The 21,660-nt window shown below is 37.1% G+C and overlaps 1 long non-coding RNA gene across 2 annotated transcripts in view; it reads left to right on the top strand.

The window, feature by feature from the left end:
* Positions 1-21,660, top strand: part of LOC115491199 (uncharacterized) — a 79,707-nt gene that overhangs the window by 14,981 nt on the left and 43,066 nt on the right. The window contains exons 2-4 of one of the 2 annotated variants that reach the window (XR_012053103.1): positions 2,521-2,649; positions 3,991-4,153; positions 9,228-15,688. This is a non-coding gene — a long non-coding RNA (uncharacterized lncRNA). Of the gene's footprint in view, positions 1-2,520; positions 2,650-3,990; positions 4,154-9,227; positions 15,689-21,660 lie in introns of those variants that run through there. The other variant, XR_012053104.1, reaches the window with a different exon arrangement.

Here is a 21,660-nt window from a genome sequence, read left to right as displayed (position 1 = left end):
CAGCTTTATCATCGTGAGGAAGTTATTTATGGAAGGCACTGTAGGTGGGAAAAAAAAATTCCATCCATTTGAAAAGCTGGCTGTTTATGCAGCTCCTCTGTGTTCTAGATATCTCTGGTAGGTGTTTGTCTTCATGGCAGATATCTGTTTTATGTTGTAATACTTCCTGCAGTGCACTGACTCTTTCAGTCCTGGACTTTACTGACCTTGATTATGCACCCTTTTTGTGGGTAATAAGTGCAGGCTTCAAAAAAATGCACATCATTGTAATTCTTAATTCCCTAGCCAGTTCAAGATCCTTTCTCTTACAGAAAGTGTTTGAGATTAGTGTGAGACTTGGGTTTGCCTGAAAAACTAATGAAGCATTTGTACCTTTGCCTTGTGGGCCTTTTATTTAATTTCAATCCTCCCTCACAGCTTGGATCACAGAGCTGGAGCCAAGGGAGCAATGGGCATGCCTTCAAATTGTAATTTGCCTTCAGCTGTAGTTTTCCCAGCTCATGAATGAAGTCCCTGAGTGTCACTGCTGAAGTGCTCCCATTCATGCTGTGCCTAGAAGCACTTATGGCATATTGGTATAGGCACCTCTCTCTGTCTAGGAATGTGTACACTATAGTTTTGTACAAAAGCTTTTGCACTGAGTAACTATGGATTGTCTGAGGGGCTGGATTATGTCATATGTAAAGACACTTTTCTTCCTTCCAGTAGCAAAACTTTCATTCAGCACACTTCTTACTCTTTCTGATTTTTGTCATCTTTCTCTCTTCTTTCATCATTGTTTTTACCTGCTTATTATGGGTTGGAGGCTATTAGTTCATTACTTATAAATGATGAATTTTGAAAGGAGAGATATTTTTGATTTTTTCTTCCATTTCTGCTATGGTTTACCTCATTTGCTATTTGTATCATCTAATCTTTCCAATCATATGATTCTACTGCATGTCTGATCATATGACTGGATTAGTTTACAAAACTGTGACCCTTTTCTCCTGGAACACAAGAATGGTAGTCCGCAACATTTAGTTGTCAAAATAAGACTTTTACTTAAAAACTGTTTAATTTTTTCCCTTTGCCTTTCATTTTCCCCCCAGGCTTTCAAGCAGAAATATCATCACCTGTTGAAGCATAACTTCTCTTTCCACATTTTTTTCTCTTTATAATTAAAGTTGGTTTGAACATTCAGTATTTATACCTGAATTTCACTTTCTAATGTGGGATTGCATATCCTTTGGAATGATCTCATGGTACAGATTTCACCAATGGAGATCTCACCCAGTATAAAACATACCTGATATGTATTAGGTGGGAGCGGTATTAGCAGATGTCTGTGAAATACTTTCAGACAGTAAGATACGTTTTTGTAATGACTGTTTATGAATTATTACACTGGATTCCAGGGAAGCAGAAGGCTTATCAGTTTGGGGAGGGGGAGCTACAGATATTGCTGAATCTCTTTGTTTTATTTTGCATTTTATTTTACTAAGAAAAAGTTTTACTTACAAGAATGATAGAAGAGCCATTAAGCCATTACAATTACAAATTGCACTGTCTCACAAAAAATTCTTCCCATGTGAGTGGATGTTGAGGCGTCCTACTTGACATTGTTCATGCCCATAAATTCAGAGCACCTAATTTTTGGGATAGGGATGTTGAATACATCTGAACACAATGAAAGTTACATGAATCATTGCAATCTGTTGGGTATGAAACTAAATGTGCTTTCATCACTGTAGCTTATTACAACATTTTTGTATGGCAGGTACCATGGCAGGTACCCTCCTTCCCTGTGTAATTCCATTCAGCCCACTGCAACAGATGACACAGACTAGGAAATTATGTGGTAGTGGTGCCTCAAAGAAGAATCTCAGCAGATCCTAGAGATGGTAACTTTTAGAGAGATTGGGAACTTCAGACTTCACTAGATTACTGGGATAAAGCCAGTTACTAACATTGACATTTGACCTGCTAAAAACTTGTCTATCTCAAAACATTTTTCATAATTTCTCACATTTACTTTCTGAATCACTTGGTTTTTCACAGTGCATTTCCAATAGCACCTGTATCGAGTAACTGGGAAGGTTTAACCTATGCACATTAGAGATGGGTTACTCCAGGCTTTTATATGTGCAGAGGAGAAAGGATTTAAAATCAGTTGCCTGCATCCGGTTTTCTAGTTGTTTTTCCAATATTTATTCTCATAGCATTACCTCCTGCTATTTCAATTTATACTGCCAGTTCTGGCAATTTCTGTTTCTCTGTAAAACGCTTGTAAAGCCCATTTCTTTGCCACATAAATAGAGCATTTACGAAGCTGAATGTTTACTGCAGTAGTAGCTGTTCATATTTGATTTTGTCTGAATAGCAGAGCCATACTGAGCAAAGTGGGAGGGTGAATCTACCCTGTGTATTTGTAATGGTTTGCAAATAGTCATAATAGTCATATTCTCTTTCATTTACTGAGCTGGCTTTTTTTTTTTTTTTTTTTTTTTTTTTTTTTTTTTTAATTCATATGGGATGTAGAAGAGAAGCTGCTGTTCCCATAACACTCTGGAAGAGCAACATAAACTCAAGGAACTGACTTATGCCCTATTTCCACTAAGTCATGCAATTTGGAAAGCTTCAAAAGCCTTTAGCAATCTGATGCAAATGGTAAGGTTATTATTGGAAGCTGATTTCCATGTGTGTATGTTGTATGCATGCCTTCAGACAATGTACTGATTTCTACAAGCACAAAGAAGGTGCACACATTTACTAATGACTAAGGACAGCCTTGTTTTCAAAGGGAAAGTAAAGAAATAATTTTGTCACAAACAGGCAAGAGTGGAGGTAAAAAGAAGAAAAGACTAATTGATCATTTACTGTATGATGTATTCATGGATTTTCAGAAAAGAATCAAAAGAACATATCTAACAAACCCTGAATACTAAATAGGATTCAAACTGGCTGTCGTGATTTAACCCCAGCCAGCGACTAAGTGCCGACAGCTGCTTAGAAGGTGGAGAGAATTAGAGCAGTAAAAGTGAGAAAACTCGTGGGCTGAGATAAAGACAGTTTAATAGGTAAAGCAAAAGACATGGACAAAAGCAGAGCAAGACAAGGAATTTTTCCACCACTTGCCATGAGCAGGCAGGTGTTCCTCGGGAAAGCAGGGGTCCATCATGCATAACAGTTAGTTGGAAAAACAAAGGCCATCACTCTGAACATTGCCCCCTTCCTCCTTCTTTCTCCAGCTTTATATGCTGAGCATGAAACCACATGTTGTGGCTTATCCCACGTGTTGTGGGATATCCCTGGGGTCAGTTTGCATCAGCTGTCCTGTCTGTGTCCCGACTTCTTGTGGACTCCCAGCCCACTTTGTGGTGGAGTGGAGCGAGAAGCAGGAAAGCCTTTGACTCTGCATAAGCACTGTTCAGCAATACAAAGGCATCTGTGTTATCCACATTTTCCAGCACAAATCCAAGACAGCCCCATACCAGCTACTGTGAAAAAAAAGTAGTTCTAACAGAGCTAAAACCAGCACAATAGCCTAGAAATTAATGTTCAAAATACATTTTATGTTGTTGAGGGAACTGGGCCTCTTTATTCTGGAGAAGGCTCAGAGCAGTGATGCTGTCAGTGCAGGTATCTTGGGGTGCAGCTGCATTGTGAGTTCTGGGAGCCTGAGAAAAGAGGTCATGAACACCTGAGCCTCTGCATAAAAAAGGGACCTGTGGCCTGTGGCCTGACCAGGTGACCAGGCAGCAGCAGGAGCTGTATAAAAACCCAGAGATTCTTTTGTTTGATTGATCCTGATCTTGTTTCTTGGTCTAGCAGACCCCACACTGTTACTCTTTTCCCTGGCCGGTGTAATGTCTTACCTATAACTGTTCAAAATTCCAGCTATCCACATGCAATTACTTTGTTGTAAGAATATTGTAAAAATAGCATAAAAGCATAACTACATTGCATCACTACTCATACTACAACTACATTTTTATTCTCGGTTTACAGTCAAGACTAAAGTGAACCTAGAAAAAATACTGCTTTCTCAGAAGGATCATCTGTAGAATGATGGGAAAAGGAAAGGAGAAGTGTGTTTTGGAAAGCTACTCACTGATTCACAAAGAAATGGGATAAGCCCTTCCGAGGTACATGCAGATGCAAATCAGGAAAGGTAAGTAGCCAAGACTTCAAGAGGAAGTCTTCACTGTGTGTAGAGGCTTTGCTCACACTGCTAAATAAAACAGAATTACCTTGTGGAATCAAGCACTAGGGAGTGACTGCATGTATAATTTCTTTGTTAGCACAATGACTAGCTGGCAAAATTTTGAATGAAATATAAATATTTCAGAAATTGGGTAGCTTTGCTTCTCTCTCCTTTTGAAAGGAGAGTGTTTAAGCAGATGATTATGAACTAGAGCATAGTGGTACATGTGACTTCAGGGTTAGAAATTTGCCCCATGCTCTTTTAGTTTCTTTTGTATATGTAATCACAAGCCTCAGAGAGGGAACAGAGCGTGGATAATCCCATTACAGCATTGTTGTACTGAGAAATAGATAGTAAAAACTGTAGTGAGTCACAGTAAAGTGTTGATTAAAGATCTGATTCCAAGCTTATTCTGCATTTTTAACACTCCTATGAAATTCCACGAAGGCTTTAGAGGTGCCTTCTCTGCAGTCCCTAAGGAGAGCAAACAGCTGCTTTCCCTTATAGCGCATCACTCCTAAAGACTAATGGGATTTGCTAACAGGAGAAAAATAATTTGCACCTGTCTATGCCTTTTTCAGAGCATCTGGTCAATTTAAACCAATTTACATCAATATTCAGAAAGTGTGAATATTGATGCAATATTACACTTTGAAATTGGTCTATTCATTATTTACAATGGATGTTGCTATGTGTCAGTTTCTTTATGGACTGGCTAGAAGAAGGTTTACTCGTTTCTATGGACCAACAGTAGTGTGAGAATTCTGGATTTTGATACAAATGTGCATGACGAACACACTTTCCCACTGTAAAAAAAGCTGCTGATGAATGAATGAAATGCAAATTCTGTTTCTAAATTATTTTTGTGCATATAATTTTTAATTGGGACACAAAGTAGTCTTGAAATATTTTATGAAGTTAAGTTTCAAAAACATTTCAATAGTTTGTCTTCAATTTCTCACAGCTTTGCCAGTTTCTAAGCATTTAAAACGAAACCTTTCATCTGAGAGTCTTGTCTTAGCCTAAAATTCACTGGAAATCATCAGTAAACAGCACATGGCCATTTTCTCATACAAAAATGCATTTTCCTTTCAAGTTAAAAACAAGTAAAAGAATTGCAGTGGTGTTGCTGTCAAGCTTTAGTAACTCAATATGGAAAAAGTGACTTGACATTTGGCATTGGAGCCAGGCTGCATTTTGAGTGTGCCATTTACCAGCAAGTATCTGTGAAACCTACTGGCATAAATTGAATCTGTAGGGCAGATCGATATGCTGGAGAAAAAGTCAGTGATATGTTCTATGAAGTGTGTGTTAAGTACAAGAGCAGAGGCTGTGCAGATGAAGAAATGTTGCCAATCATTTCTTCAATGCTCTTGAATATCAGGAGTATGTCTAATAATGCTTTGATTTTTTTTGGTTTACTTTTTTAAATCAGAAGACACATCCATCATGAAGATAGCAAAGTCAAATGCAGAAAAGTTAGGAAATAATAGGGTTTATGTTTATTTCCAGTCTTAACAAAATACATATATATTAGGAGTATATGTTGTTTTGTAACAGTGGTTTGTTTTTGCAGGATATTTCTTTCTTTCACTGTTCTTGGTAAGCCTGGTGAATCATTAGGATGATTCAGAACCCTAACACACAGAATCACTACTAAACTTAGAAGATATGTAGTGGCAAGACAGGGCACAGGAAAAGTATTTCATGGTGATCACCTTAGAACTATAGCATGATTTTAGGCAAGTCAATGAAACAATGTTTTTTTAGTTGTGATCCTTGCAAGTATCTAGACTTAATCACGAACAAGTCTGGGCTCGCACTGAGGCTCACAGAGATCCATGAGATCTTCTTCAAAGCACCCTTCTGACTTCCTGAAAATTTCACAGACAAAACTGCAAACAACGAACTTGAGATTAAGTCTTGACTTACTCATTAGCTGGTTGCCTAGTTGCTTGTCCATTTTGAGCCAAGAGTAGGAAACTACACTGAAAAATGGAATTCCTCAGAGGTGTCTTGTCTTGAGCGGCATCATCAGATGGATAAGTGTATTGAAATGTACTTTCAGTAGGAGACTGGCATTTCCCAACTCACCAGGCCTTAATTTTACAACTCTTGAATTTTATGAGCATTGTGAAACTCAGAAATAGTGTAGAGCTTTATATTGCAGAGGTAAAATTTACTCAAGTGAATAATTTTATAATAGATTACATTTTATAGAACAACACTATTTTCCTAGGTTTTTTTGCAGGTTTTTTGGGGTTTCTTTTCAAAAGTAGGAGAATTATTATCTTTTTTTTTTTCCCACCCTTGTTTTCTCATTTAAGTCTGGACATGATATGGAATCTCCTTTTTTCATTTGTTGGTGCCATTCACAGTTGGTAGTTCTCATCCTTTCTCCTTCCAAAAACTTTCAACTACCTAACAGTTGGAGTATTAGAATCAGAAGATCATGGGATTTTCTGATTGCAATGTCACAGCTTCTGATCTGCAGTGTTAATCAATGTCATTGCAGAAGAATGTTAAGAGAAGGCCAGTAAAGAGAAGGTGAAAATAGTGGAGACAGGAAGATGAGGCAGCTGGTATCTGCCGCAGACTGGGGCCTTCTCAGTGTGCCTGAAACCTAATGGAACAGTGACAGGCAGAGAAGAACTGCAGTCTTGGGCAGTCCCCCCATTTCCCTAAAGATTGTTGATTCTGTAAAAATAAAGACTTAGCTTAAGGTGCACTGGCCTTCCTACCTGCTGTCATTGTCCCCCTTTGTGTGAACAACTGATTTGTTACTTGTTATTTATCTGCATTTCAGCTGATTCTCAACTTGCTTTGAATTTTTCCATTACTAGTTAGAAAGTGTACGCACTGAAGCATAAGGTGAAGTCTCATCTTTGGCAATTACTTGGACACTTTCAATAGCTGTCCTTAGTTGTTCACTATAGAAGCATGATCATCCCATTATGAAGGGCTCTGGCAGGTTACAATAGCTACTGTCTCTCATTCGTGCCTGCCAAGCCTGTTCACTCAGCAGCAGGTGACATTTCAAAGAGAATCTCAACAAGTCTCACCATTAGGCAGCATCTTGCTGGTTCTCTCATTATTGAAAGAACTGATTTCCTCCATTCAAACATGCAAGTACTGCCAATAACTTCAGACTTTCTAAACTGGCTTTCAAGCCCAATTGAAATTGGTTAGATTGCTTACTAGAAGAAAAAAAATAAAGAAGAATTTTTTTAATCCTCAAACAAACAAAAAACTGAGACAAACAAACAAACAAAAACCCCAAACAAAAGAAACAAACAAAAAACCCCCAAAAATCCCCCCTCCAAACAAAAAAATCTCCCTTAAGCTAATTCAAATATAGGACTTGCTTTTTCATTTGTAGGTTCTCATGGAAGGCTCAGGACTCTCATGAACACTCCTGTGAAATACTGTATCCCACTTTTTTCATAGTCTTGAGACTGACTGTGTAGCATTAGCCTTTTCTCACTTTTTAATGTTTTATTCAAATTGTACTCAAATATCTATTTTCAAATAGCTAGATGCTAAAGTAAATGGAAATATATAAGTTTCTTATAATATTCAATCCACAAATTTTTGCAGAGAATAAAAAAAACAAGTACCAGACCATTTATCTGAAAGCTGTCCAAACTTTTTAATTTATTTTGTAGATTTTTTGCATATGTATCTGAAAACTAGTGGCCAAACATTTATAAAAAAATATGGTATTTTAAAGACATTAAAATTTTAAACCTAATTTTTTTTTGTGACCTGGCAATGGTTGTGCAGATATTCGTGAATGTGTATGGCAATAAAATTCAATGCTTTTCTTTCCCAGAATATTTAAGTATTCATTCATTATTATATGCCCCTTTGCTTACACCATAATGGTTCTTTGTTTACTATTAGGTCATAGAAATTGTTTAAAAGGAATTAACTGGCCAAGATATCTACAGTCAGAAAATTTGTCTTTCTTTTTTTCATACCCACTCATATTCCCAGCAACCTGAGAAGGATGACATTTTCAGCTGGATCGCTAATAACGGCTATATCTTTGCTTGGTCTTCTTTGATTTATGTAGCTCCTTGCTTTGCTTCCTGAACAGAGAAAATAATATCTAACTTTAAATTAATGATTTGAGTTCTAATTTGAATTAGTTTCTGATATGATACATTAATTCTCATCACCAATTTCAGCATCATAAGTCTTCAGAACCAATTCAGGTGAAGCTGAAGTCTTACTCCTTGCTGAGGTCTGGTGCTGTAGCATCAAATTATTGTTTTCTACTGCTTTGCAATCTGAAGACACTTTTATTTTCCTGCTGGCAAAAAAATATGAAGGCAGGAATGCACTCAAAGCTTTTAGTTCCTTGAAATTAAGATGCATTGGTACTGCTGAGCAAATCCATTTCTCTCTATGGACTATCTGGTTTGGACATATTTCTATTACACTGCTATTCACTTGTCCCCTGTAACACTGTGGTTGATGACAGTACAATGAGTCCTTGCACATTCTTATTTGTGATAGCTGAAACCTATGTGGCCTACATTTGTTCTTCAGACAGATTTCTATACAAAGGTGGTAGAGCAGTAGTCTGAAAATTGAATAGTTAGGTTCTGTATTGTATCATGCACAATATTATATTTTTTCAGAACAAGTCACTACTACTTCACCATCTTGGCATAACTTTCAGTAAAAACCTTGGAGGAACTGTAATGTGCAGGTGTGAAACAATGCATGGAACTCAATTACACACAGTATAAACCAAAACACTGATATTAACATCCTCTGAATCACATTTGCTCAAAAAATAGATATTAAAATGAGAAAAAACATAACATGGCAAGGTTATTTCTTTATGAATATTATATGGCACTCATAAATCTGATCTAAAATATCTCATTATCTCTAGTCATAGAATAGTTTATGAACTTGTTTACCCCAGAGAATGAAGAGTTCTCTTGTAAAATTTGTCCTAATTTAAGTGAATGCTAGTGATGAAAAATTCAATTATATTTACTACAAAATCCTCCTTCTTTCCTCACAGGTTTACAAAAATGAAAGCAGCAGTGAAAAGAAAATGACACACAGCATGAAAAAACTGCAGTATAAACCAGTTTCTGGAACGCTACAGTTTTTCCAGATATTTACAGTTTGAACTTCATTGTAGGTTACTCCCTGGAATGTCAATGGTCCCACAATCTCAAAAGAAGCTCCTGCTTTAGATTGGGTTTTGACAAGGATAGAAGTACTATGATGCACTTGTTCATATTTCCAGGGTACTGTTTGAATTCTCAACAGTCCTCCAACTATTTAAATGTACTTAATATCATCAATAAGAAAATTCAATATGTGACTCAGCTTTTAATTTGTGAGCATAACATACCATTTGTTTGAAGAAAACTTGAAATTTCCTAAAAGAAAATAGAAGATTTAGATAAATACTTTCAGTGCCACCTATTGGCTGATAATTTTTTTCAAAGGAACATCAGCTTCATAATTGGACAAAGTGAGGGAGGGCTACTTATAGCAATATTTCTAATTTGTACTGAAGGCAAAGCCAGCATCAGAATCTATAATCATATTTAAAGACATTACTTCATCTCAAAGAATTTAGTCTTGCCACATTTTTTTTTCTTTTTAGAAAACAACAAATCTTGTGAGATGTTTCAGACATTATGGTGGTATCAAACTTCTAAAGCAGTTAGAGAATAAGTATGGTGATGAAAGACATAAGAAGAGGTCAAGAATAGATTAAAACTTGCATTTTTAGCCTGAAAATTGAGTTTTATTTGTCTGAACATATCTAATCAGTATAGCCACAATTAACTTGTCTGTAAAACTTCAAGCCAAAGATACTCTTCACTGCATCTTAGATTCCATTTCAGGAATATGCTGAATTCTGTGGAATCTATCAGCATTTAGACATGTCCTTAACTTGCCACATTCATAATTTTATCAGGAACATGAGAAATACTATTCAGCTGGAATTACACACATGGTTAAAAGTAATCTCATTATTGCTTTCTATGGCAAAGTTTGCCATATTGCATAACTGAGGCTTACATATTTAATAATTTTTAAAGTGTTTATGTTTCTTAACTCTTCTAATTAGTTGAGTTTATGATTTCAGGTAAGCTATCCAGAGGCTCTGTTTATACAATGTAGGCTTATTTGTAACATACATAATTATGAAGCTTGATATTTCTTTGAAAAAATGATAATTGAAGATCATAATTATTTCTTAGTTCTAGGAATTCCACATTTAATTATGATTTATACTTGTTTCCTCAGTATTCTGAGGGTTTTTGTTTGTCTCTTGGATAAATTATGTCACAGTAAAGGGATGAAATTATGGATCATAATTTCAAATAACTGAACTGCTTTGAAAATTGGTCTTGATCATAGTGTCCTGTGTCAGACTTAGTATCCTATACAGCTCTTTGTTCATATTTGCTGACACTTTTTTAAAGAGTGTCAGTTTATCTCTTTGGTAAACTAGATATTTTAGATCAGCTGCTTGGGAAAAGAGCAGAGCTACACCTGTGGCCAGAGAGTCCAACCACTGCAAATGGACAATGGCCAGTTCTGACCTGGGAGAAGGAATTTATCTAACTACCTTAAAGTTTGCAGTCTACTTAAGGTGAGACTTTAAGTTCCTTCTCTAGTCTAAGACAACCTCTCCAGGTTGACAACTTGGAGAGAAATCCTTGTTATAGGACAATGAACCAGAACAGTAAAGTATTTTTACAAGGCGCCTGTCCCATATCAGGGACTATAAAGGGAATGTAGGTGACCTTAAATTTAACACTAAAACTTTTTAGGAGACTGACATTTTGAAATGAATCTTACCCTTATTGTCAAACCTTTTGACTTTGAACAGGTCTTTTGCAAGCATTTGCAATTGTCTCAGTTTCTTAAAATAAAATCACAGATTGTCAGGTGTATGTTATAAAAATAATCTCGGGATAATGTCCCCAGCTGGTGGCAGACAGGGCAGGACCTTTCTGGCTGAGGTCCCAGAGATCATGGAACTGGCCCTGGCTGTTGAGGTTCACCCTTTCTGGCCCATGGGCAGTCTCCACCACTCCTGTCCTCATAGTGCACTGACACTGTCAATATTTTGGCACTGATTTAATCAGTCCTTTCAGGTCTTTTCTACTCCTGGCATTAATTTTTGCTTCTCCTTTCCCCTTATGCCCTCTCTGAATCACACTGCCCATTTTTGGCCCTGAAATGCAGCTAAGCAGCCTGAAGGTTATGAACTTTTGGTCACAGACTCAGAAGCCATGACAGAGGCTGAGTCAACAAAATGACTCAAGGCCTGAAACACATTTGAAAAAAAAATAATCTGTCCCATAGGATTTGAAATAAATTAGGTTTTAACAAATGACAATAAATCCTCATCCAAAGCAGAAAACCCCCAGAATGGGAGCAGTGGGTTTTTTCAGGCTAATATGGTGAAAATAACATGAACTTCAGTGCTGAACTATATCCATTGGTGAGAGAAGAATAGAAAAGTGCAATAATTATTTAATGACAGAAGAAAATGTCTGACTCAGTGTTCCTCTGAATCTCAGTTTACTACACTGGTAATTTAATTCACATTTCCAAACCTGATACTATATAGGCTGAACCAGGAATGACCCTTAGCTGTAGAAGACTATTTCCTGGATAGGGGCAAAATCATGTGAGAGCATATAATCTTGCTGAATGTGAGAACTAGAAAAACAAGTATGGAAGCTCTTTTGCAGTACTTCTGATGTGAGAAGTTTACATGTGTCACAAGATTTTAGTGCTGTCCTATCCAAACAAAATTTACATTTTAACTAGTCCTCTGGATAAAACCAAATGTGGACTTGGGATGCTATTTTTTAACAGAAAAAAAGCCACTCACCTTACATTGCTTTTATTGATGAATGTTTTGATTATTAATAGATTAATTTTTTTAACTTAATCGGTCTCTAATTTCCAAAACAACACAATTTTTCATATTAAATTTTAGAGCATATATATATCTGTAAATAATTTTTTTTTGAGAGTTGCCTATGGCATCATCCTCACTTTGGTACTTCCCTTTTCCAAATGAATAGAAATCATGTAAGACTTATGTTTCAGGTGGGTTCTTTATAATTTTTGAATGTTTATATCATTTGACTTAGAAAGTCATTATTCCTACCCCATTTTCAAATAATTTTTAATAATTTTCTAAGTGAAAAATATGTCATTACTATGATTAATCTCAACTGTTGACAATACACTGCACAATTAAATTGTCACTCTAAGAAAAAAAAAAAACCTTTACTTTAACAGTGTTTCTTGGGTCATGATACTTGTTCAAGTATGATGGAGTTCATAATAAATTATCTCCATATGTTATTAAATAGGTTCAGGTCAAAGACATAGGTCCCAACTGTGTTGATTTAAAATTTCTACAAAGAATGTTTAATAGAGTCAGTCTCTTGAAAACACAGTAGCAGTATAACTTCAGCACTAATTTGCTGTCACCAAGACTGTCTAAACAAAGTGGTTCTGGGTTTTGTCTCACTACAAAGTATTAGTTACAGTTCACTCTTTGTTAAAGGTCTCTCAAAAAAAGTGTGCTGCTTGGATATAATGTAATAAAAATTGAGTAAGACTCTTTTATACACACCAAACTGTTAATTCTTTGTTCTCTCTGCAGTTATTCACAAAGATTATTGCTACAAAATTAGGCTCAACTGTAGTGGAATGTCAGGAGGGAAAAAAAGAAAAGTGTGGGTTTATATTGTCGAGGATTCATATATATGGAATAACCTTGTATTAATCCTATGATTCCATGCATTTTAGGTCCCAGTTGTTTCTCCTTTACAAAAACTGCAATTTTCAGTCATAGCCTGGTACTTGTTCTGTATCCAGAACACAGAATCATATAATCACTGAATGGCTTGGGTTGGAAAGGACTTTAAAGATTATCCAGTTACAACCCCCTTGCCATGGACAGCCTATCACTGTTTATTAGTTAGAGAAAACTATTTTTATATTTATTCCTGAATGTTTTATAAGAGATGAGTTGCAATTTCGAGTCTCCAGAAAGTGGAAAGTGCATAAAGAGTGGACTAGACTTACCTTGAGAGGGTTATTTTAGTTTTTTGAATTTTAGAAGTAACTAGACTATGGGGTTTAGGTAAAAATATTAAAACTTTATTTCTGATTCAAGCCAGCTGAAAGCAAACTCTTTGTTGACAAATCAAATAATTTATTTGTTCTAGCTTAAGACATGGTAGTCCAGAATTATGTTCCCTGGATACCCTTAATGAGATGTTGTTGGTTTGTTAAGTGCATCCTGAAAAGACATGAGAAAAAGAAGAATCTTAGTTATCTTTCATAAAACAGATAACAAAGTTTCATGGTATCTAAAACATGGTTATTACAATTATAAAATATTATGTTGGGAAAAAATACAATGCATTAAGTGTTTCTGGACAGCTTGATTTTTATGTCCCACAGCTGTTTGGGACATAATTATATTTTATTTTTGTGTACATATTTATGCTGTAGAATTTCAAAATATACAAGATTCCAGGCTGAGTGGATCCAATCTGATGATGCATTCTGAGAGTGGTACAGTTCCTTCAATTATTGTTTAAAAAGGCTTCTCAGTTGTCTTCTGAGTACCAAGAGAGTGACTAGACTTCTTGATAATGCTGAAGTGTCAGGTTGCTTAGTATTTGTACCTCATGATGTCACTAGGATAATGTGCCATTTGATGTGGCCCCAGGTCTTTAAAGTAGGAATTATTTGGTTATTTAAATAGTAGATTATTTTTTCTATGGAAGATTAATAATAATTACTGTTCTCAAAAAAGAAAAATCCCTAAACCCTTAGAGCAGCTTAGACTGGCAGTTGGTTTAGTCAATTAACTTCTAGGGTAATTTTCACTGTGATGGTGTTCTTATGGGACTTGACTTTCTTTTAGGCCTGATTCTGGACAGAAAAAGGATAATGTTTATTTTATTAATTTGTATGACACAGATTACCCATGAAAAATCTCATAAAAAGTGTCTTGCTGGAAATATATTCTTCTTGGGTCTTTTTTGAAATATATCCTGATGTATTTATTTAGCAGCTGAAAAGGACATGAAAATCAGTGAAAGGAAAAGACACAGGTATGTATTAAGCACAAATACAGTTTCTACCTGAATACATGCATCATGTTTTCAATATTTTTCAGTGTTTTCCATATAACACTCTAATGTTGTCTTGTCATTAATTCAAAGAATCCCAGAGCAAACAGCTTCAAGACAAATCGCAGTATCATTGCATAAGACCAACCACATATATCTAAATTTTATCTGCCTTAAAGTCAAATATCTCATCTGAGCTTCTCAATTGCTCTTGCCATTGTGTGCTCATGTAGAGAGCAGTTCAGCCAGGGTTTGAGTGAACTGACATCTGCAGTACCTGTCTGTGTTTCTCTATTTCTGTTTGCCTATGAGTTGACACTAGGTGAGATGGGGTGCCTTTCCCTCACCTTCTCTACAGTCACTTCAAGGTTATTTGAATGAAGTGAGCATAGGAGAAATGTATGTGCTCACCTTTTTTAATCATATATTTTATGAGTAAAAATTTCACAGTTCTAGCTTTTTCTGATATTAGTTATTACTTCCATTTTGTCATTACTGTCCTTAAAATAACTAATATTTTTAATACTTTCAATAGAATAAAAGCCCTTCTAATGCTGTAAATCAGAACCTTATTTCACTTTAAAGGAGAAAGAAATGCACAAAAGTGATACATATTCATATTTTTATCAAATAATTGAAAATAAAATAGATTTTCTTAATATCATTACAGAAGAAAGATAATTAATGTTATTTTTTAGTTGACAATTCAATCCCTTGTAGACTAATTCCTCTCCCTAAATAGATCCACAATAACATGTTTGGGAGTCAGTCTTTTATCCTGGAGCTGGTGATAGAGCTTTCACTGTGGAAGCTGTGATGATTAGTGAAGTACAGCTTGACTCTTTCCAAATTTTCTGATGTCTTGTAAAATAAAGAAAGATTTATTTTCTATTTACACATGTGCTTTGTAATTATTTAATCAACCAAGTCAAAATTTTGTAAATACAAAATATTTGTCATTTCATTATGCATTGTTTGAGGCTGAAAAGGCATTTGATTATCATAATTGCGTAATAGATATCAGCTACGGTGATAATCAAAATAAACATAGAGCAGTAGTACAGCATCTTTTCATAGTCCTTTTCCAAATTGTATAATACATGTACAAACTGCACATGAATAATATGCTAAGGTTAAATAAACAAACCATTAATGATCAGCAATGGTGAAGTCAAGAGGTTACTTCCAGACAAATGTCTCAAAGAGGATGGGACCACTTTAACTTGAAGGCTAAAGATTAGGTTAAGACAATACTAAATATTTCTTGTCTCAGTTCTCTGCAGTCCCTAATTTTTTGTTTTTAATTTTAAAAGCTTAACTTGTCCACTCCTATTCCACATTTTGTTCTGATTTATTAAAGAAATATGGATATTGATCTAGTATCGATATCCAATCTGTGACGGACAAAAACTCTCTAACAGTTTAAAGTTAGAAAGTGTATGTTTATTCGACGCCGGGCAGCGTGCGGGATAGCTCCCAAATACACACCGCACCTTTTAGGTGATTACAGAGTCTTTTTATCTATACAAGTATTGAATATACAAAATACAAATGCATATTCATAATTTTGGTACATCCCATTCCTCGCTTCGTATGCTAATCACTCCAAAAGCTATTAAGCATGCGTAGTTTGTCCCTTGAAATGGGTCGGTGGTCCCTTTTATGGGGAGGGGTCCCAAAATGAGGAAGTAAATGAAGTCTTCCTCGTTCTGACCTTTCTACCTTTTCAATGCAAATGTGACAAATGAACTCTTGGTAGAACTCCCATTCCTTGTCTTCAATTGGTTTCAGAACAGAGGAGGCCCACAATTGTCTTATGTTCCTAAAAGCTATTTATCAGTTTCTATATTCTTCATTATAAACCCAGCTAACCAAACATTGTGCTGACAAGCAATTAATTATTAGTTAACTACTAACTCCTAACTTCATCAAGGCCTACTCATTTATTATTCTTATTTTAATTAACTCTAGTAAGGCTTATTTCTAGCTAAAATCTTAACTCCTCAAAATCTCTAAATGCCTTAAAGTTTACGTTTCATTCCCCACTTCTTCTTTGGAATGAGTAAATTCTTTTACTCAATATATAGACCTTTCTTCATCTGCCCAAGACATGTGTCTAGTTTCTTTCAAAACTAAGCCATATGCTTTTGATAGTGAAGTTAGGGCTGTCATTCGTCGTATCATTTTCCAATTCCAAACAAGTATTACAACAGACAAAATCAAGCTTATATTAACTAAAATAAGCAACACAATAATAGGATGAATTAAAGTATTAAGTATGCCGGTTGCTGTTGGTGACCATTCAAAAAGCACATCCCACCAATGATGAGACAAATGTTCTTCAAATCGTTTAAAAACTCCTTTGATGGTTTCTGTGTCATGGTGTATAGTAATTAAAGTCTTTTTCCCTGCGTCTCTAATTTCTTTTAAAATTTCTCTCAGTTCTTGATGTTCTAACAATTGAGCAACTAAAGTCAAATTCATTCCTATGGGCACGGGCACTATCTCTTGTACAGTGATTAAATTGGCTTTTATATACTGGTGTGATACTACAGGTGCCTGATATGAGAAGTCACATCCCTCAATTTTAACAAAGTTACAGACACATAAATTGAACTGAGTCTCATTCATGCTTAGATTGTCTATCATTATGGTGGGGCATGCTGTTCTGAGACAGACACAACCTTGTCCTACATATACAAGCAAAGTTGTTCGGTTACCTGAATGCGTTTCAAAGTGGCAAATGCTTTGGTCCGTATCTAAACATGTATCTTTATTACTTTCTAATGTCCCCTCACATATGTACCCAAGTTGTCTCCTCATAGAACAGGGCTCTAGATTGATGGTTTGCCACTTTCCTCTGATTTCTCGCGCCCATGTTCTATGTTCAGAAGGATATAACACAGTCCCCTCATGGTTTAATCCTAGGGGCACTATAGGATGTATTAAGCTCACTGATGCATTATGTATTGTTAAGACAAAGGCTGTTACTTTACTTGTCATAGGGTTATAAGTGAAATTGACTAAAGTCCACCAAGCTTGTAGTTCCCTTTCTATATCAGATGCACTATCCCAAACAATTTTACGGAGTTCAGCAGGGAATATTCCCTCCCCGCCTTCTTTGATCACTGCAGCAGCTACTGACTGCATCCATAGTTGTGCTTGGGTACACCCAAGAGCTAGTGAAACATTTTCGCTAGCTGTGCCTAATGCATTAATTATTAATTTATGGTCTCGCTCTTCAGTATTCTCCCATTCTGGTAATACTTTGGATAACTTCTAATGGTTGTCACCCAGTGCTAGTAGGGAAGATTGCAAAGGTTGCTGTAATTTAACTAAGTCGTTCCCTACTGTTGTTAGTTTATTCATCAGTACTTCTGAATCTATGGTATTTAGCACTCCTAGTCCAGTCCCTAGCAGCCCAGTGAGATCTCTTTTACTCTTAAAGTTGGAGGGCATTTGTTTTTGAAGCCAGGTGGCCCAATCCATGAAAGGATTTCTGAGAAATGGGGCGCACTCTGGTCGGACATCTGAAGCATTTACCTGTATTCTCATTTCTACTCGCTTCAGAGACCATTCCGGATTTACCAGCAGTCTTTGGATTCCCGTTTTCTTAATAGCATACGGCCCAATTTTAGTAATCGTAGGAGCTATAGGCTGCTCTTCTACTTCTGGGATAAGTGGCTGTGGGGTAGTAATAGCTTTCTTTTGTATTGGAGGGGTAGTTCTAGTTCTGTTCTTGTGATATTCAACACACACTTGAGTGATATTAAAATCAAGATCATATCCTCTTATTGCACATCCTTCTAGTTTTAGTCTAAATTCAGGACATCTACTTAAACATTTGTCACAGCATTCAGGGCTAATCTGAATGAGTTTCATGGGTGGTTGGTAAGCTTCATGGAACCCATCTTGCACAAATGCATAGTTACATCCCCAAACATTTCTCCCTTCCCACAAACGTGCATTTGTAACCTTTATAATCTCATTCAGGGCCCTACGAGAGTGGGGATCATAGGCCCTTCTTTGACACTGATATATTCCAGTTACGTTGTACTTGTGTGGTATTGCATTGGCTCCTGTTACAACTGTGGCAATAGTGAGAATAGTTACGACCTTCTCCATCATGTCCATAATTTCTATAGGTCCATTTATTCGCTGTTGCAGGTGAGCTTCAACTTCAGCTCGTTGTCACCTGGTGTCACTTTCCAGACTCCCTCAGGAACTTTCTTCACTCGGGAGTGATGGATCCAGGCTTTCTGTTCTTTGATCTTGATTGCAGTAAAGGTAGTGAGGAGCACTAAGTAGGGTCCTTCCCACTGTGGTTCCAGGCTTTTTTCTGCAAAAGACTTAACATATACATAATCCCCAGGTTGTACATCATGTACTGGCCCATCTAATTCTCTAGTCTGAGCTCCAGCCACATATTTTTCAATTTCTCTTAATTGTTTGTTCAGGGCTATTATATATTTATGTAGGGTTTCTTCCCCTACCTGTGTTGGTGTGATTCCTTCTTGAACTGTATATGGTCTCCCATATAATATTTCAAAGGGGCTTAATTTTTCTTTTGTTCTTGGTTTTGTCCGGATTCGCAATAATGCTAATGGGAGAGCTTGGGGCCAAGGTAGGTTTGCTTCTTGTCCTAACCTTACAATCTGTTGTTTAATCAAATGATTCATCTTCTCCACTTGGCCACTCGATTGGGGATGATATGGGGTATGTAACTCCCAATCTATCCCCAGGTGATGGCTAATTTGTTGCACAATTTTGGAGATAAAATGCGGCCCTCTATCTGAGGATATAGTGGCTGGAACTCCAAACTTCGGTATTATTTCTTGCAACAGTGCTTTGGTTACCTCTCGTGCTTTAGCAGTCTTAGTAGAAAAGGCTTCTGGCCAACCTGAAAAGGTATCAGTCAATACTAGGAGATAACGATATCCCCCCTTCTTAGGTAATTCTGTAAAATCGATTTGCCACTGTTGCCCAGGTCCACAACCTTTCCCAATTTGTCCAACTTTAGGCCTTGGGATGTTTTTAGGATTAGTTCGGAGGCAAAGGCTACACTGACGAGTTACTTGTATTATTGTGCCCTGTAATTTCCTAGCTATAATTTTTCCTTTCAGATGGTTATACAGGGCATCTATTCCCCAGTGTGTTTTTTCATGCTCTTTTTGCACTAATGTCCACAACAAATAGGAGGGCACCACAAGTTTCCCTTCTTCTGTTATAGCCCATCCTTCTTGATTAAAATTTGCTTTTTCTGCCTTAATAAGTTTCTTATCCTTTTTATTGTACACAGGCTTACCTTCAATAGAAATCTTTCCATCTGGGATTAATGTTGCTTCTACTGTCTCCTCAAATACCTCACCTTTGGCTGCGTCTTTTGCCTCTCTGTCCGCCAGCATATTCCCTTCTTCCAATTCAGAGCTCACTTTTTGGTGTGCCTTAATGTGCATGATGGCTACCTTCTCAGGTAGCTGCACTGCATCTAGTAGTCTCAGTATTTCTTGTGAATGTTTAATATTTTTCCCTTGCGAATTTAACAGTCCTCTCTCTTTCCAAATGGCTCCATGTGCATGAACTACCCCAAATGCATACCTTGAGTCTGTGTAAATGTTAATCTCTCTTCCTTTTGCCAACTCTAAGGCTCGAGTTAAGGCGATTATTTCAGCCTTCTGTGCAGAGGTGTTTGCTGATAATGGTCCAGACTCTATTACCTCTCTGCTTGTGGTAACCGCATACCCAGCATGCCTTTTTCTACTGATGACATAGCTGCTTCCATCAGTAAACCAAGTCTCAGCACCTTCGAGTGGGATGTCCTTCAGATCTGGACGGCTGGAGTAGGTGGCTTCAATGGTCTCCAGACAGTCATGGATCACTGGTTCTCCCATACTCCCGCTGAGAAAGGAAGCTGGATTCACAATGTTAGTTACCACAATTTCAACATCATCTTGTTCCACTAGTATAGCTTGGTACTTTAGAAACCTCTGTGGAGAGAGCCAATGTCCCCCTTTTGCCTCAAGGACTGCAGACACTGTGTGAGATACTAGCACAGTCATCTTCTGGCCCAGGGTGAATTTGCGTGCTTCTTGGATGTTCACTGCCACTGCTGCAACGGCTCTGAGACACCCTGGCCATCCTTTAGCTGCCGTATCCAGCTGTTTGGAGAGATAAGCCACTGCTCTCCGGTACGGGCCTAAGTTCTGTGCTAGTATTCCCAAGGCGATCCCTTGTTTTTCGTGGGAAAACAGGAAAAATGGTTTACTTACGTCTGGGAGTCCTAAGGCTGGAGCTGACATGAGAGCCTTCTTTAGTTGGTCGAAGGCTTGGGTTGCTTCCTTTGTCCACTGGAGATCTCTGCTCTCTTCTGTGATCAGGGCATACAGAGGTTTAACAAGTAACCCATAGTTATAAATCCATAGTCTGCACCACCCTGTCATGCCTAAAAAGGTTCTCAGTTCTTTCACTGTTTGAGGTCTCGGGGTCTGACATATTGCTTCTTTACGATCTTGGCCCAAGGTCCTTTGTCCAGCACTCACTTCATAACCCAGGTAAATGACTGTTTGCCTCACTATCTGGGCTTTCTTCTGGGATACTCGATACCCCTGCAGGCCCAAAAAGTTTAGGAGGCTTACCGTCCAATCCACACATGTTTCCTGGGTCTGGGTGGCTATCAGGAGATCATCCACATACTGAAGCAACTGTCCTTCTCCTGGTGGAGGTTCCCAAGATTCTAAATCCTTGGCAAGCTGTTCCCCAAATATAGTAGGAGAGTTCTTGTATCCCTGTGGTAATACACACCATGTGAGCTGGTTCCTCCGTCCAGTTTTGGGGTTCTCCCATTCAAATGCGAAAATTTTCTGGCTGGCTTCGTGGAGAGGGAGGCAAAAGAAAGCATCCTTTAAATCTAAAACGGTAAACCATGTTAGTTCAGGTGTTAAACGAGTTAACAAGGTATAAGGGTTAGCAACTACTGGGTACAAGTCTTCAGTTACCCTGTTAACAGCCCTTAAATCTTGTACTAACCTGTATGACCCATCAGGCTTCTTTACTGGCAAAATGGGGGTATTAAAATCAGATTGACACTCTTTTAACAGTCCTATTTGCAAAAAGTTTTCTATAATTGGGCTAATCCCTTCTCTATCTTCTTTCTTCAGGGGGTATTGTTTAACTCTTACTGCCCGTTCCCCCTCCTTAAGCTTGATTTGTATAGGTACTGCATTCTTTGCTCTCCCTGGTATATTAGAAGCCCATACCCCAGGGAATACTTGATCCATTATTTTCTTGAAGTTTTTCTCTTCTTCACTTACAGTT

This window comes from Taeniopygia guttata, chromosome 1A, assembly GCF_048771995.1.
Source record: "Taeniopygia guttata chromosome 1A, bTaeGut7.mat, whole genome shotgun sequence".
NCBI classification, from domain to species: Eukaryota; Metazoa; Chordata; class Aves; order Passeriformes; family Estrildidae; genus Taeniopygia; species Taeniopygia guttata.
The sequence above is the reverse complement of the archived record's forward strand: the minus strand, read 5'-3'. Positions and strand labels throughout refer to the sequence as shown.